Genomic DNA, 18,653 nt, shown 5'->3' with positions numbered 1-18,653 from the left:
TCACAGAAGTTATGCACTCTCTGACAGTTACTGTTCTTCACGTTCCAATTTTCCTGGAATGAATTCTCTAGTAACCCTTACCTCTCTGTGAAGGAGGTGTGTTATTTGAGGGAAAAGGGTACTGAACTGTAATCTCAGATCCCATTTTCTGATGCCGATCATATTTAGCACTAACAATAAGAAATCTTTTTATCATGTTATTTAAGACAATGAAGTTGGCAGTACAGGATGCCTATCAATAATTCTACGGAAAAAGGAGCCTTTGAATACTTTTGTAAAAACATACCATCATAATCCTATTGAAGTGTAATTGCTGTTGCTAATATTCTTACCCTGGTATGAAAATGCTCTGCATAAATGTAGCATAGACTTGTTAAGATAATACATGACCATGCTGAGAGGTTAATACTTATATAAAAGCCCATGCCAGTACCATAAATCTCTTTATTAGACAACAGTTTCCTTACTTAAAGGGTCATTCTGTGTAACAGTAACAATCTGACTTTTCACATTAGTAAAGCTTAGCTAATGAAATAATAAGTCTACGGCAATGAATTCCATTAAGAAACAAAGCCTCTTAAAATACAAAATAAATATTTTTGTCATATCATTTCTTGGTAAACTAAAGAAATAAACTATTACATCTCTTTTCAAGGATGCATAAAAGGATAGCCTTTTTTCTTCCAACAAGCAAATTCCGAAATAACATTTTTATACTAAAATGTAAAAATACAAATAAAAAAGTTTGTTTTTAGTATAATTTAAGATAATCTCTTATTCTTAAATTTCCTGACAGTTAGGCACAGGAGGTGAAAAATTTTGCTCACTGAAAAGACTCAATTGCTCCTAAAGGGTTTTAACCCTTATTACCAAAACACCTGGTCGCAAAACTCTCAAGTATTTCTGAGTATCCGGCTTATAATTTCTTAGAAATTAGCTGACACAGTGTCCGTAAATATAATTCCGTTTTTTAATTAAGTACTACCTATCTTGCCTGCATTCATTTTTTTTTCCAAGTTACTCATCAATTTTCTAAACCATTTAATATTAGATCTTTACTGATGGTTTCCCTGTTTTTAAGTGTCACTGCACTAATCGGTCCGTTATTAATCCAAAGTGATCATTTGTGTTTTAGAAAAGAGGATATGCAACTCATCTAATTTGACCTATTAATTAAATGTAGAGGAATGTAATTTACTACTTATTGTTCAGTCATCACTTTATAACATTTTACATAATCTGAAAAATTTTTTTAAAAATCCGATCTCTCTTTTAACAATTATTAGATATTTAAACAAGACACAGTTCTACTGTCATCCAGAGCTTTGGCCAATCATAAAAATAGTTAGCATCTCAAAATGAATCTGATTCATTATCTTCAGTACCTTTCAAGTAATTTTTACTAATTAAGGAAAGGTAATAAGCACGTCTGTAATCTGTGAATATAGGAAATGATAAATACTTGGGCATTTAGTATATTAAATTTCACTATAACGTGGCTAATCCCAAATGCTTTATTTTCCTTAGAACAATTTTTCTCAAACAAAAATTAAAAATGTTTAAAAAACATAATTTTCAAAGAAGCAATATCAATTGATACTGCCTTGATTATTTTATCTCATATACAAGCTCCCTCTGCAGGTAATAACAAGGGTTAGCAAAAATATCTGAAACATGTAGACAGTTGCCTGGTAAAGATGCAGGTCACCATTGTATAAAATACTATTATCTAGCGTCTCCTCCTTACCAATTATCTGATTAAAATAACTGCTTCTGAAAATTTGTGGTTCAACATGATTATTCTTGTCCTTCAGCCTGGGTAAGAATGCAGCTTGAACAGGCAAGATATACAAACTTTTCAAAGTCACCCAAGAGCCACTCTTACAAAGTGTATTTCAAGGAAAAGAAAACATTACCTTGCTTACACAGCACCAGCCTGAAATGATAGACCACCCCAAACAAAGCTGTTCAACCCGTTTATCTGATGCATCTTCTGATCCCAAAGTAAACAACTGAAGGTGGTATTTTAGGATTGACTTACGGTGAAGGATAAAAGATAAATTTTAAATAAATGCAGAAACCACTACATTTTCTCCTTATTTAGAATAATTCTGAAACTTAAACCTGGAAGTATATATTTCTGAACAATAAATTTACTTTCATTCATTCAATATGAAAAGAAAAACTGACTTGATTTGCAAAATGCTCTTTACGCCTCCATCATATCTTTTTCAGAATCTGTTTCAGATTTCTGTTTGCACACTCTCCTCTTCATCATATTCCTTTATCCGAGTATACAGATATAAGGTACATCTCTGACAAAGGAGCAGGGGCAAAAAAGGCAAAGTTAAGAATGGTTTCATAGTCTTGGGGGCAATGTCTTACCGAAAATTATTACCGGACAGTTTGAGGTCACCCTGATTTTTCCCTTCAAACACGTATGCGCTACCTTATAACACATAAGCGGTGACTACAAATTTGAGGCATTCAATTTGACTTATCCATAAATGAAGTGACAGGCTTATAAAGTGGATTTTTTTAAACTAAGATCCTTATTAAATATTAAACATATGTAAATTAAGAGATATGCTCACTTTCATGCTAAACATACAAAAATATCAGTTAAATTTCTTTTCTACTTAAACAAAGAAAATAAGGTTAAGGGGAAAGGCATCTTGTAATAAGCCACGTTTGTAGAGAGTTTTCCACTTAAGGGAAAAATAAATTTTTTTTTCACTTATATTTTTAAATAGGCTATAGATGTAAGTTTAAAACCAATGATAATAAAAAAAGTGACTTCCATCAGAGCTAAGGGAATCAAGCATTTGCAGCAGAAAAAAAACAAAGGTGGGGGGAGACATCTCTATTACTTATCTATAGACCTATCCAAAAGGAGCAATTAATATCCAAATACTCTCTTTCTAATGACATTCACGGAAGTTTGAAAGGACAAAAACAGTTAAATGTCCTTAGTAAAAGTGAAATGTCAGGCTATCAAAATTTTGGTATAGCTTTTATTTGTTGATGGATCTGAAGTAAAAGGAAATGCTTCAGAATTATGTCCATCTTTTTTAAAATGAAAAACAAGATAAATTGTATCAATTCTTCATTTAATACATTAAGCCTTTGTCAAATTCTATAAAAATATTCACAATCACTGGAATACAAGTGTATAAGCTTACAATGTCACCAAAATGAATGTTTTCCTAAACTCTCCTGGACATTAACCACAGGAAGACCAGGAATTTTAAGAATTAAAACACACCATAAGCATCTCAGATTAAGAACACAAGGATGAGTGGAGAAAATATTGTATAAAAAACTGTGTTCTGTAAGTTCTAATCAATACCCACAGTAATAACCAGTAAAAAAAAAAAGGTAGGCTTTTAAGACAGAATAAAATTTCTGTAAGGAAAGTACCCATAGAATAAAGAAATGAGAATTCCAAATAGAAATACTTTGTTTCAAAGTAAAGACACAGGGAAAATCATTTTTGACATCATGTTTTAATGTAAATTGTAGTTGGGAACTGATTAAGTAAATTTAACCTACATGAAACAGAAATATATCAACTGAAGGCCAGTTCTAAAATCTTGTAATGATTCCCTCATTATATGGAAAACTGCAGTCACAGTATTCTATTTTAAGAATAAATGATTAAAATTAGAACTTACTTTATAAACAAAATAGAACTCTCTTTTGCTTTCTTTATAGACACTCCTTACTGTTCTCCACGAAAGAAAGCATTAGTAAGGTCACCTAGCCCACCGCAGCAGCCAACAACCATATATGACAATATTGGGGTTAGATTATTTCATCATCTAAAACCAGGGCAATATCTGTTTGAGGTACAGGCTGATCTAAAAATACCTACAAAATGATGCAAAGCATGAGAGCTACAAGCACATTTCATGATTCAAAGGTAGTAGTAAGTACCTTTGAGAACAAAACACAGATTAAGTCATATCTTTCTGAAAATCAGTTTAAAAACAGGTATTTTCATCATATTTATTTTACATTTATACTTACATTTGCTGTAATTTTTAGCCAATAACTGTCATGAATATGGATATATACAAGGAAACAATGTAAGTTCCATGCTTATATATGTACACGTGTATAGAGGAGTTATTTGATCAAGAAAGGAGTTAAAGAGTATTATCTAATAATTGAAAAAGCAAAATTTTTCCTTTTGAGGAACTTCTCATGCATTTTTCACTTCTACAATGGCAAAAGATTTTATTATTCATCTAGAAAAAGATACAGGGTTGTATCCGGTTTTGTCCTAGCAAAATAGTAAGCCTCTGAACTAGTCTAATTCTAAAGTTAACCATCTTTTCAACTTCTTATATCTCTCATGACCAAGAACTAACAGTTCGCTTTTACCTTTTTTTCTATCAGATTTATTAAAAATCAAAACAAAAAATCCATACATTTTTGAAGTCACTTAATACATCTTAAACAGAATTAAGATTTGGTTATTATTTTAATATCTTAACTTCTGTTTAATCTGTCAGCTTTTTAATATTTCTATTTTTATAAAAATATTGAATCTATCCTTATAAAAGCCTCCCAAAGTTTTTTTCTTCTTTTTTTAGCTTTAAGTAGGCTTCTTTTAAGGCAACTAATTTCAATACTGATATTCAGAGATTAAGGTGTAATCCCTGTGTGTGAATTTTAATGTTTATAACGTACTCCTTACAGATTGGAAAAAATCAATGACAAGACCAACAGGGGCCTTTTTTGCTCAGCATAGGTTTTCTTGTCAGGTAGTGATTAATGCTGTGCTCTGTAGAGGGAGACATTACATCCGGGCTAAAACAGACCTAAATTTTACCCTCAGGCAGAAATCTGATTTAAACATCTCTATTTAAAGTGACATTTGTCCTCCCTTTTCAACTGGTTTCCCCAGAAATTCCAGGAAGTTGACTTCATGACCTAAAAACAGCCGGGTGGCTGTGAGCAGCAGTTGTGCCTCTTCTTGCACTTCGGTAAATCTGGGTGCCAGAATGAATCAAGGTGGTAATAAAACAGGTGCCCAGCTATCCGCTATGATGAATCCCATGCCACCTTACTGCTACAAGAATTTAAGACTTAAAATTCCTTATCATTCTAGAGTCAGTAGTAAAAATTCCTAAAATGTGTTTTCTGTTGCTGATAATAACCTAGCTACCCATACTGATGGGCTAGATTTCTTTTGATGCCTAAAATTACATCTGATATTTCACTACACTCCTCTGAAATATCAGCTGATAACAAATTCTAGAAATCCAGAAACGCAACGACAAAAAGCAAAATCTCTAAATCAAGTAAGAATATGCAAGTGGAAACAGTTGCTTGTACCTAATGGAATACCTTCCATAAAAACAAAAACGGAAAACAAAAAGAAAAAGTTCCCATAACAAAGGTCACGAAGTAAACAAGATATATGCATATTAAAACAGAGGCCAATATCCTTACACTGTGAAACATGGTAGCTTTTGATATTATTAAGCAATTTAGACATTGCTGGCAAGTTCCTACTAACCAAGGTAATCTAATTTCTGTTGCTTTTCAACGTAAATTGATTTTTTTTTCTTTTAGCCGTTCTGGTAATTGAACAAATTTATACAACTGTGATGGGATTTTACTTACCACCACACAATGCATAAAATTCTCTATGAAGACAAACTATATTACTTCATAAAACTGCATTTTTGTTGTAATTAAACAAACTGTATTTAAACTTGCTCTCTGCTTCAAAGCAATCAATAGTATTTTGCTGTAAGCTGCACTTTACTTGCAGGTGTTCAGCACTAGTTCCTTCACTCAATCTACCTTTTTTTAAGACAGTTTTTATTGGCAATATATGGGAGGTTATTTTTCCCAAGAAATAATTTTTTTAAATTCATTACACAAAAATTTAGAAAGTATTTGCAAATTATTGCCTACAGTTAGTCCATCAGCTAAATGATGTAAAAAGATTTTTAAGTCTTTTGGTTAAGACCTAGTATGACACAGAGGTCCCCGTAAAAAAAATGCCTACTTACATCAAAAGAGCAGTAAAGAGATTTTCATTGTTTATAACATACACATAACAAAACCTATAAAGTCAAAATGCCACATTGATGTCCTGAATAAAATTTAGGAATTACAGACCTCCAGTTATATAGTTTCTCCTCTAAAAGTTATTCACACGTAGGTCAAGAAAAATGTCATCATTTTAGGATTCTAATTCCCTAATTCCAATCATTAGCTATCTCTATGTTAAACAACCCATTTCTTAAGCATTTTTCTGAAAGCATCAAAAAAAAAAAAAAAAATCACTACTTGACCAATCTTGAGTAGCAAAAAGATTCCAGAGAACAGTCTCAATTTTTCTGATAACATCAAGTCTAATTACAGTAATCGGGGTGATTAAATACTTTTCAACCTTTCAACCTTCAATCAAGAATTATTTGAAGAGATGAATATTTAGGTGGGGCTATAGACTAATTAGTGTTATGTAAGAGAGAAGTTAAAGCTATGATTTTAATCTATCTTTAAAATAGAAATGTTTTAATCTTTCTTGAAAATAGTTCCAAAGCAGTTATCTATTTACGTAACATGAACTAATATTTAAACAAATTACCTTAGGAACTGATCTGACCAAAAAACATAAACAGGAATTCAAGGCCTTTTCAGGTCTAAGAGCTAAAGTTGCTATTTTTAACACTTGATCAAAACCATCAATTTGCCAAATTTTTTATGTATTTTTGCAAATAACTTTATGAACCTTTCTTCATAATCATGTACTTTATTTCTAAAATTTACCAGTTTGAAAAGAACTCGACTTTAATTTTACATGTATATTTTCCACAGAAAAGCAGACAGATGTCAAATGTCTACCTCTCCTTCAAAAGTCAAAATCAGATACGGTGAACATGGAAGAGGCCAAGTGTATAGTCTTTGAGGAGCCTCTTTGTAAAAACAGCAATTCTGAAATCTTTAATCACTGAATTCTTCCAATTTCGAAAACTGTATTTCATTCTTAATCTAAATACAGTTAATCTGTGCTCCTAAATATCAGCAATTGGGCTAGTAGTATGGATTCTTAATAAAATGAGAACAGATTTCTCTCAGGTAGGTATATAGTGTGTGTAGCCCATACCTAAATTGTAATGCTCTCTTCATCCCATACTACATCTGTCAATAAACTAAGTGTGATTTCAGTATTTATTCACAAAAGTTAGGTCAAATAAATATTTTGATAGAAAAGACAGCAATAACATTTTATTACTAAGGTGTACAGATTTCCAGTTACCTCTTGACCTTCCCAACTTCTCAATCTTAGCTCACATATTCCTGTATTACTTAAGACATTAAAATATTGTTTTAGATTTTTTAATAAAACACAGAAAGCTTCAATAATGATCAAATAAAGACCTAACCTTAAGTAAACCTCAATTTTAAAGCTCTCCTCTTGCTTATTTTAAGAATGGAAACGCCCAGAAGCTTGGTGTTAACGTTTCTGCTGATTGTGAAAATTGCAGCAATAAAAACTCCAACTGCTTGTCTTAAATTAAGACTTGTACTACTACTCCATGTGAGATCTGTGTATTTAATATTAGTTTTTATAACATGTGGAAGTTTTGTTGTCTGCTTTGATGTTAGTCCATTAATAACGCGGAGTCAGATGCCTGAAAAAATCATATTTATTTGAAATTCTCAAGTCCAAACCAGAAGTAATTGGTTTGTTCTACCCCATATGACTTAGTATTCTGATTTCTACCAACTACCTGCTCCCAGAGCTATCTGCATTTCTAAATTCATTTTCTGTTGCCAACACATAGTAACCCACAATGATTGAAAATGGCAGCTGAAGTGCTTCTACAACACATTAATTTTTCTCTAAGTAGTCCAATTTTGTCATTGAAATGTTGAAAAATCTTTTCACTGCATTTTACACCTTCAGAGATTTGCTGAATTCAGGATCACCATCACATAAAATGAAGAGCAATGTTTTCAAGACAATTTTTAGATTATCACTAATAGCTCTAAAGGATAATGTTTTCTTTATAGCACTCCGCATTCAAAGCAGACTAGTTAACAGCAACTTAAGTGCAATAATAGCAATTACATCAATGTGGACATTTTTACCTCAAAAGTACTTCTTAGACAACTGAAGGGACCAGATACATAAACTATCATAAAATGATTTCAGGAGAATGATATACAATTTGAATGCCACTAAAAAAAAAAAAAAAAAAAAAAAAAAAAAAAAAAAAAAAATCTCTTAATCTGAATAAAGTATCTTATTAAACTAAAAACTAAAAATGTTAGGCAACTGATGTAATGATAACTTTCCCTCCAAAAGTGTTGGTTACAGTTAATTTTCAGTATTAGAATAAAAACAAGCAGTTCCGAACTTTAATTAAAGAAAAAAAAATCCTTCTCCAATGAGAGAGTATAAATTCATGTTGAAAATCAACTAACCATCCAAGGTAAAACTATAGAAAATATGGGCTTCAAAACCTTTTCTGAGGTTCATTTTTATCGTAAAACTACGCTTTAGGAACTCTTAAGCTAAATAAATAAAACCAACACTTCCCTAGAAGTTGATGAACAAAGTTCTCCCTTGACCCATCTGCTTGCCATAAAAATGACCCAAATGACCCAAGTACTTGTCCTTGTTTCTTCACTCATGGATATTGATTTAAGAAATTCAAAGAACGTATCTCTCTGCAAATGTAAAAAAAAAAAAAAAAGAAAAAAGAAAGATTAACAAATATGCTATAAATCTGAGGAAAAATAAACCAACTGTAAGGTGAATTCTCCAGATTACAGCGTTTGATAAAATAGAAAACTTTTGAGACAAAACAGTAAATATGCAAAAAGAATCACTACTAACTAGAATGCACAAATAACCTATCACCTAGAACTCTTTCAAATTTACACTTGCACAAGTTGCATTAACAAGTTCATGCTGAGTTTTTAATATTCAAACCCTCCATTGATTTTCCCCTTTAATTTAGCAAGTGTATTAAAAAATAAGTTTCCTCGGTGCAAGAATGAGTATCTCTTCATCACAAGATTTCTATTGTTTTATAGACTAATTAAAAGGCTTTCTTTCCCATTTTACTCATATAACAAAGTGTAGGCCCTAGAAAAGTATTAAGTTAGAAGGAAAAGCTTTCTCACTCTCTTCCACTGAAGGGACCCCAAAAGACAGGCAACAGTGACTATCATAAAATAAAAGGTCACCCTTTTTCTAGGAACAAACCATTTATCAATAGAAAATAATTGTCTTGCCATTTGCAAGGGGCTCCACAGCAATAGACAATGTTTTTCGCTCACATAATTACAAAACAGTGAAAGTTCAGGAACACAGCCTGAATCCACCTCCCCATTTTTACCCTTTACAATTCTCATTGCCCTTTGGGCCTCTGCTTGGAAGCAAATGGGAGACAGGCTGAAGTTTTCTCAATTGAGCTGAAGCTAAGAAACCTTTGATATGCTAATAGTCCCCTTCAAACGGTAAGAATTCACACTTGCATTAATTCAAACAATTTGTGCAGAATGATGTGAAATGGCACCTCTTTTAGAGGCAAGCAACAAAAGGAGAGATTCGGAATGTCTGAAGGAACTAAACAACAGAACATTTGTTCTGCAGTCTTCTCTCTATCATGCATAAATTTCCTGGAGGGTGGAGGGAGGGACAACAAAAAGTTCCACAGCACACCTGAACAGAAGTAGACTTTTCACACGTAGGGTTTTGCAAAGGTTATAAACCTACTAAATCGAGTGACAAAGTTACCTCTTACTTAGGTCAAGAGTCAGAACAACTCGGAATGCTGCTAAAGACGCTTACACAAACCACCCTAGGTTTTGGGCGGTGGATTCCTATGGCACCCTCCCCTTAGTACCCATCTTTTAAGGTCGGCCCAAGATCAAACTCGATTTACAAAGAGACATCCCAACAGGCAATTATTTACCCAAGGGATGTGACTTTTCTTCCTTGTGCAACTCGAGTTGAGCAAAGAGCAAACTCGGTGGGGCCCGTTCCAGACACAAACAGTGACAGGGAAATGAATGAACCCACAGCGTCCGTTAAGTGTAAGCCTTTGGACGGGGGGGGGGGGGGGGGGGGGGGGGGGAAGGGGACGTCCTGTAAGGGCTGCAGCAGAAAATGCAAGCCTGGGGCGGGGGCGGGGAGCGGCGGGGAGCGGCGGGGCCTCGGGGCCTCGGGACCCGGCCTTTGTAACGGGAACCATATGGCCGGTGGCTGCGGCTCCGCGCTCCCAGGCTGCTTGGAGGAGCTGCTAAGCAGCCTGACACCTTTCAAGAAACAGGAGGAAAACATTTCCTCGGTCTGAATCCGAGACAACACCGTGTTTGCATCAGGAAGAGCGGAATGAGAGAGCCCGGGAAGGGGGGAAGAGAGGAGAAGGGGGGGAGAGGGGGAGGAGGAGGAGGAGGAGGAGGAGGAGTCCGTAGAAGACCAGCGAAGAATACGGACCGCACGACCTGTCCCTCCAACGATGCTTTAAGAGGATGGAAGGAACCGAGCATCAAAAAATAAAATAAATTTAAAAAAAAATAAAAAAACATACGTTCCTTAGCCTCCGGGTCAGCGACACTTTGTGCACAAAGTACAGCCTGCAGCGCTCTCCCCCAGCCCAAGCCCCGTGGTCGGACGCAAGGAGCAAACTTTCCGGATCCCAAGCGAGGAGCCCTGCAGGCGCGCAGCCCCACGGCTCGGTCCCCGCCGGAGGGTCGGGGCGCCCCAGCCAATCACGGAGCCCACGCTCGGCGGGCCCGGGGGGTGGGGATGGGGTGGGGATGGGGGGGATGGGGGGGATGGGGGCGCCCCTCTCCCCGCGCCCCTCCCACGCCTTCTCCCGCCGCCCCCCCCACGCACCCCCCCGGTGCACCCGCGCCCGGCACCCCCAACCTACAAACCGGGCTCCCCGAGGTCCCCAGCCCCGCAGCCGCCCCAGGAGCCCACGGCCGGGAACTTCTCCCGCAGGCCCAGCGCGGCCCGCTGCTGCCCTCTCACTGCGGGTCCGGGAGAGTCTCTGCGCCCCCCCGCCCCGCGGGGCCCCCCTAATCGTTGCCAGCCCCCGCGCCGGCCTGGCCACATCTGGCTGCGCTTTGCTGTCATCCTCGCCTCTCCGCACCACCTCCCCACCGACGGGAGAAAACAAGGGCCCGCGACAACTCGCCCCAGCCGCCCCCCTGGAGCTGGCGCCCGGCCTCCCCGCTCCACTTACAGCCCGGGACAGGTCTGCGGCCGGGGCGAGGGGGCGCGGGGGCGCGGGGCGCGGGCTCCGCACCCCGAGCCCCCCTCCCGGGACGGGCTGCAAAAAGGGCGAGCGGCCCCCTCCGACCCAAGCTTCCCGGAAACCCCCCAAGGCAGAGCCCACGGTCAGTCCCCCGCGCCCCTGCACGCAGCCTGCGGAAGGCGAGGCCGGACGGACGGACGGACGGGGCCGGAGTCTCGGCGGGAGGCGCGCGGGGCCCGAGGCGCACCCGCACCGAGCTCCCCCGCACCCCCAGCGGCCAGCCCGGGCGGGAGGCGCGGCGCAAACAGGTCCCCGGGGCCCGGCACGGAGGCGGCCAGGTTCGCTCCCGCGGCTCTTACCTCGGTCTGCGAGCGCGCCCCGGGGGCGGGCCGAGCGCGCGGGGGCCGCGCGGGGCGAGGAGCGCGGGGCAGCGGCGACCCCGGCCGGGGAGGGCCGAGGCCGGCCGCGCGGTGCGCACGGGAGGCAGCGCCGCGGCTCGCCGGCCGGACACGGCGCGTCCTCCTGCTCGGCCGCCGCCGCCGCCGCCTCCTGCAGCCAAGCAGCCAGCGCCGGGCGGCTCCGGGGGCTTAGGTCAGCATCGTCCCGCCGTCTCCCGCACGCCGCTGGCGCCGGGCTCTTGGACACGCGCGCGCAGCCCCGGACCGCACGCGCCCCGAGAGAAAAGCAAAAAAAAAAAAAAAAAAAATTGGAATCAGAGTGCAAGGGGTGGCGGAGGTTTAAAAAAAAAAAAAAAAAAAAGAAGCAGCAGAAGCAGCAGCAGCAGCCCGGCAGAGGCGCGCGGACTTGGGGAGTCCCCTCGGAGCGGCCGCCGCGGGCGGGGCGGGCAGAGGCCGGCGGCGCGAGGCCAACCCCGTCCGGCCGGCGGAGCGGCTCAGCCCGCGGTCCGCGCCGACCCTGCGGCCTCGGGGCGCGCGGCGGCGGCGGCGGCGGCGGCGGCCGGTCCTCGCATGTCGGGGCTCCGGGCCGGGGAGGCAGGGCGTGCACGGAAGAGCCACGCCACGCACGGCCGCGGACGGAGCGGCCCCCCACGGCCCCGCGGAATCCTCGGGTAAGCTCCCGCTCGCGCGCCGGCACCTCTGCGAGTGTGTGTGTGCGAGCCCGAGCCCGAGAGGGAGAGGAGAGGAGACGCGAGGAGGAGAGGGAGCCGGGGCAGCGCGAAGTCCTGACACGGACTCTCGGCGAGGGCTGAACTGGAGTCACCTCCAGCCGCCGCCGCCGCCGCCGCCGCCGCCTCCCCACATCCATCCCCACCCCCGCCCCCCCGCCCCCCGCCCCGAGTCCGACTCATCCTACAAACATATTCGCGTGCACGGCGGCGAAGGTCACATCTCCTTCTCCCTCCCGGTTTTTTGTTTTTTTTTGTTTTTTTTTTTTTTGCTCCGGCAAAGTCAGAAAGAAAGACTCTCCAGGCAGCGAAGTCCAAACCGTGGAGCGGATCCTCCACACGGTCCTGGGCGCCCCAGGGCCACTGGCCGCGGCACCCGAGCAGCGGCGGCGGCGGCGGCGGCGGCGGCGGCGGCACTTACGGGCTCCCGCGTCCGAGCAGCCGAGCAGCCGAGCAGCCGCCCGAGGTCGGGGCGGCTGCAGGGCGGTCCGGGCGGCGGCGGCGGCGGCGGCGGGGGGCGCGCTCGGCCCCGGAACGCGCCCCGGAGGCGGCCTGCGGCGGCGGGCGCCCCTCCCCTCCCCCTCCCCCTCCGCCCCCCCGCGACCCCTCCCCGCGGCCCCGGCCCCCCGCGCCCCGCTGCACTCACTGCGCGCCCGCTGCTCCGCGCGCTCTCCGTCCTGTCCACGCACACACGCACTTTAAAGAACATTGATTTTATCTCTGGAACGGGGTGAGGGGTGCCGGGGACCGCGCGGCCGAGCGCGGGGCCCGGGCCTCCGAGGCGGGGCGCACGGGGGGGGGCGCCCTCCCCGCTCCCTCCGCGCCCCCTCCGCGCCCCGGGACCGGCGCCCGCGCTGCGTCCGGGACCCTCCCGGTCTCCAGGTTTTCTCTTTTCTCCGCGCCGCGAGCCCGGGGACTCGAAACTTTGGGTGCGCGCAGCCCTCCCTTTGTGTGCGGCCCGGGCGGCGAGCGGGGGGCCCGGGGGGCAGCCGGGGGCGCTCGGGCCCCGCGCCCGGGATGCCCGACCCCGCCCGCGCGCTCGGTCCCCGCAGTCACGGTTTAAAAAAAAAAAAGAAAAAGAAAAAAGAAAAAATTGCGGCGACTCTGGCTTTGTAGTTCCAGGGACCTCGCCAAACTTTGACTTTATCGACTCCTGTTTCGCAAGAGCGTTTTCGCTTGTTTTTTGATTAAACCCAGCAGGGTGAGCTGGGGAAGGGAAGGAGACTACGAGGCTCTCGGCTCGCGAGCGCGTTCGTCGAGCTGTTAGGTCGGTTTCCCTCGTTTCCTTGCACTGAAGGTGCTTTTGCTCTGGTCCGGTGGCCGCGCTTCCTGGCCACCTCCCCGCGGGTCGTGTCCGCGCCGGGGTGGACCCGAGCCGGGGGGAGCAGACGGCACGGGGCACGTCCCGCTGGAAACCTGTTTTAAAGCCAGCTTCGGTGCCCTCTGCATACGAGGAAAATCAAAAGTGCAGATATGCATGTATGCATATCTGTCTGTCTATATGCAAAATATAAGCTGCAAGTCACTAACTTTTTAGATGTGTTTCTCAATCACTGATGCTACTCCTGAAGGCAGCCCTCAATTAAAGAATCGCGGATGCATTGGTATTCAGGGAAAACCGATGCATCAAGATTTAAAACCTCCAGAAAATGAGATGAAACTTGAGCCTCTCTGCTTCCAGAAACTATGTACTCTTTGTTGCTGCGGGTATGTTGTAGTCCTCATACTTCAGAATTCATTTCAGACAACAGTGTTATTAAAATGTCAGCAGCAGATTGTTCAAAAGACTTGAAGACTCTAAATACCTATCAGGATTTTGTCACAAAGCCAGATATTTGTGATAATATAATACCCATAATACATAATAATGTAATACCCAGCTATTGGTCAAGTTTGTTCTCAACTTGTAGAAAGATCATATGTGAAGAGTACCCATGTGCAAATAACGGAAACGTACCCCCCCCCCCATTTTTTTTTTTTTTGGTCATTTTACTTCTCAAAACGAGAATCCTTGATGAGCAAATTTCTGTCTACGTAAGGTATTGCTGTTTTAATATTCTCGCCATTCCAAAAGATAAGAGGAGCCACTCAGAGCATTTCTGCTTTAAACTACATAAACACTCCCATTTGGAATTTCTTAGATAACATAATTCAAATATTATCGATGTGGGACACAAGCTAGTCTGGGGGAAAAAAAAACTCTCACGCAGAGTTGGTGTGCAACCTTACTGTGTATCTAAAGTTTTTAAATATGTCAAAATTTCACATACAACAGATCTACCTGGAAAAATTAAATCAGGCTACGTTAGTTGAAAAGAAGCAACATTATAATACTCTCAGATCTCAGAGGTCATTTATATCACAGTCTCTTCTGGAATTAAAAATTGTTTCATTCAAGATTATAAGCCAAAATATGTCAAGCTAATAATAATCTACATTTATCGTAGATTTTAGCCCTTTCTTTTGTTCATCTTTGAAGGTTTCTCACTCATCTGGGGCAAGAAGCCCCAGTGAGTGCATAGATCAGTCTAATCCTATTTTCTTTTGGGAGGCAAAACCTGGGCTGAAGTTTTTATTTAGTGAGCTTAGTAAGTAATCAATAGAAATTTTTGACTGAACTAAGCAGGCCATATGTTGGCTCATTTACTTATTTATTTAACTCTCTCAGAAAGAATCTCTGGAAGAACCCACTGCCTACATTTCATAGGTCTGACATTCTTTGATGCTCAGGACCTAAGTGAGTCACTCTCCATGTTCCTGAAAAGACTATATCACAAAAAAAGGAGGATGCATGGAGGGGGGGATGAAGTTGTCAGAGGTGGGTTAAAACTATAGGGAGTGGAAAATGCGTCAAACAAGTTTTTAATTTTAATTCAATAGGATGTGTATTTTATAGAATTAAAAGGGTTCAACACGTTTCTCCTAAGAATATAATAAGCTTGCTGTGTTTTTAAAATTACAGCCAAATGTATTCCTTCTCTAGGATGTTTTTAACATTAAATTTTTAATTCTTCCCTTGCACTTTACCCATAATAGTATCCACAAAGAAGAATTGAAAAAGAGCTTTTAATTGCATCGATATATTCAAGATTAAGCTGTTAGCCGCAAACCTGCCATTACAAAGGAACCCTTAAATGACACACACACATCCAGAAAACATAATTTGCCTGACACTTCATGACAATTCAAAACATAATTTATAACAATACAGGTGTTATGGTAGGGAAAAAAATGAAATGAGAAGCTTAATAATGTCTGCAGATGTTAGCAAGTTAAGGGGAGTTGGAGTATATTATGCATTCCCTAAAATCCAATCAATTTAACTACTCAATCTGTATTATTATTTAAGTAATGGCAAAATTATTGACTTATTCATAATACTTGCTAATTGTTTTTAAAAATAAATTCTGCAAAGGACAAAGGAAACACCCATTTCCATTTGTTTTATGTTAAATCAACATCTAACCACTCATGGTGATTTCATTCAAAGAAAACAGAAGGAACTCGTTAGCTTATGTGGTTAGAGAGATTGATGGGCTTCAAACATTTTAACCATATATGTTTTTTTTTCCAACTGTAGAAACTCATGTTTTTAATTTAAGCAACTTTAAGAAACTAAAGATTATTTTATTCTATGGGTTCACATATTTCTGATACAGGAAATTATGCTAATTTCTGAAGCTATTACCATCCACGCACCTTTGTTTAAAGGAGAGTGATGAGGTACTTGTCAAAATACAAGTATGAGTAACAATAGTTTGGGTCCCAAATTAAAGAATCTGATGAAGTAGGAAAGTGGGCATTAAAATATCATGAGCAGTACAAACTAGTAGAACACAGCAAGTGACTTCTTCACCGCCTCATTCTGGCAAACTTGGATATACATGGAGGTGGGCTGGGGTGGAGTGGGGAGATTGGGGACTTGATACTGGGCCAAAAATCCTACGTTTGAGCTATGCAGCTCTAGAGAACTATTCATGAGAGTAGGCCGTATTCACGGCCTATCATAGGCAAAAGCATATGATAAGAGAAATGCGAGTTCTAAGGTACAACAAACAAGTAAACAAATAACAGGTGAAACTGATCTGGTCTCTAACACAGGAGCAGAAATAAAATCAGCTAGATCTCACCCTGAAGTTAACCAGTTCCCATTGCTTCATCATTACTCTTCAGTGATGCTTAGTGCTGAAACTAGCTTTCCCTACTCTAGAAAAGAACTAGTTGAAAGCCCCTGAGCAGATCAAAGCAATGTGTGAATACTAAACTTAACTAGAACTGGTTGAAAGTTGTTAGCTTTGTTTTTTTCATTTTAGCGTAGCCATGCATGTAGGCTGAAAAGAAATCAAAACTCACTTTCCATGAGAACGGAAACATATGAAAGCATTTGGCAACGCCAATAAGTTTAACTATACTCCCAGCGCTCTTCAGGCTGAGTAAATCTTTACCCAGGAAAGCCAAACTCTATCCAAAACGTACGTAGAGATGCAGTCTCCAACAGTAATGACATTTAAACTACAGTATACATGTGATTATGGTGACCTGCGCCTAATGATACTACTTAGAAGTATATAATCACATGTATTACTATATACCTGTCATTTTATAATTAATACTTTTAAAAAATAAATCCGCCAATACAACTGGTAGCATGACTCTGTGCAGAGTGTTTATATGTATAACCATATATAAATAACCATATATAAAATGTTATAAAAATGTTAAACCATTGCCATTATGATACTCAAAGGTAAGCATATTAAAAAAGACATCCTACGTAATTGTTGTTCTACTGACTCTTACACAACTCTTAGTCTTTCTTTCCCATAGATTGTTCCCATAACTCTTGTTAATCTCTGCACTTGGAGGATTTTCTGTAACTGGGTCTTTTTTTTTTTTTTTTTTTTTTTTTTGTAACTGGGTCTTATAGATCTTCTTCTATCAATGTTTCTGTCTAACCATGAAGTATAACTGTAATAACACTAATTTTATACAAAGGTGTCTAACTTCTTATAATAATTAATTTGTTCATCGTACTCACAACCAAATATTCTATTAAAGTCCGTAGTTTAAAATAGATCTCCCCATCCCTTTTTAATATATGCAGAAAACCTCTATCAACAACAGAGATGAAATTTCTTTGATTTTTTAAAAATATTGAGGTTAAACTAAAAATAACCTAAATCACAACTCTTTGTTTTAACTATAAAACATTTAAATGGGCAATTCTTGGTAAAGCAAACATGCATAGCTTGGGTGGAACAAAAGCAAGGCAGCGGTTAATAGTAGAGGCGACTCCACTCTCTTGGATCTAAACCCTCAAAGATAACCAAATAGCAATTTCACAGAAGTAAAAATTGAAGTTTTTGTGTCTCTGAGAATGACTTTGATTATTCATGTCATAGTTCATTGTAGCACAGCAAACTTGCAAAAGGCTTTTAAGAGTCAGAAAACAAACTCAAAAATGCCTCTTGCATCTTAGAAAGTGAGTCAAAGATACAATTATATAACACTGCAAATAGTTTCATATTAGATAACATTATAATTCTCTTAATGATAAGCGTAATATAATAATAATTGTACTATGATATCAGTATTTTTTCAACTAAAAATTATTTTGTTGTAGTTGTTTGAAAATATTTTATAGTGTAAAATTGTATAACATAAGATGTTTGACTTTAACTTTAGTTGATCCTTCTGATCGTATAAACTATCTCTTTCCAACATTTTTCATTATTTTGTTCTCTAATATGATAGATATTTTTTAACTCTGGTTACCTGCCTTATTTTTTTAAAGATTTTATTTATTTGTTTGTTTGTTTGTTTGTTTGTTCATAAGAGACACACAGAGAGAGGCAGAGACACAGGCAGAGGGAGAAGCATGCTCCATGCAGGGAGCCCGATGTGGGACTAGATCCCAGGGCTCCAGGATCACACCCTGAGCCAAAGGCAGACGCTCTCCACTGAGCCACCCAGGTGTCCCGCTGCCTTATTATTTAAAGGCCTTTCTTTGTTGTGTATATTTCAGTAACCAGAAATTTGTCTGAGCATGTGGAAAATAGAATGGTAATTTGCAAAGATTTTCCTTCTAAGCCTAGCTCTCATCATAGTTTCTTGATAAGATAATAGAATGTTGCCATCTCTATTTTCAAGAAGAATTTAAATCTTTATAATTAAGTTACAACCTATTGCAGCTCATTACGGTGCATTCTTAAGGTCACTATGAAATCAATCACTTAGGACCTAGACCAAACAATGATGTAATAGGCATATGTTTTTTGATAAGT

At 40.8% G+C, this 18,653-nt stretch overlaps 1 protein-coding gene across 34 annotated transcripts in view; it reads right to left on the bottom strand.

Annotated features, from left to right (window-relative positions):
* The window catches only part of ADGRL2 (adhesion G protein-coupled receptor L2), a 619,854-nt gene that overhangs the window by 177,496 nt on the left and 423,705 nt on the right, over positions 1–18,653 (bottom strand). The window contains exon 1 of one of the 34 annotated variants that reach the window (XM_072834199.1): positions 13,016–13,128. The exons of 31 other annotated variants lie outside the window; for them this stretch is intronic. The gene's annotated coding sequence lies outside the window, so the exon portion shown is untranslated. Of the gene's footprint in view, positions 1–11,602; positions 11,686–12,790; positions 12,826–13,015; positions 13,129–18,653 lie in introns of those variants that run through there. 2 more of the 34 variants (XM_072834200.1, XM_072834198.1) reach the window with 2 other exon arrangements.

This window comes from Canis lupus, chromosome 8 (genome assembly GCF_048164855.1).
Source record: "Canis lupus baileyi chromosome 8, mCanLup2.hap1, whole genome shotgun sequence".
NCBI lineage: Eukaryota > Metazoa > Chordata > Mammalia > Carnivora > Canidae > Canis > Canis lupus.
This window is presented reverse-complemented; position numbering and strand designations above follow the sequence as displayed.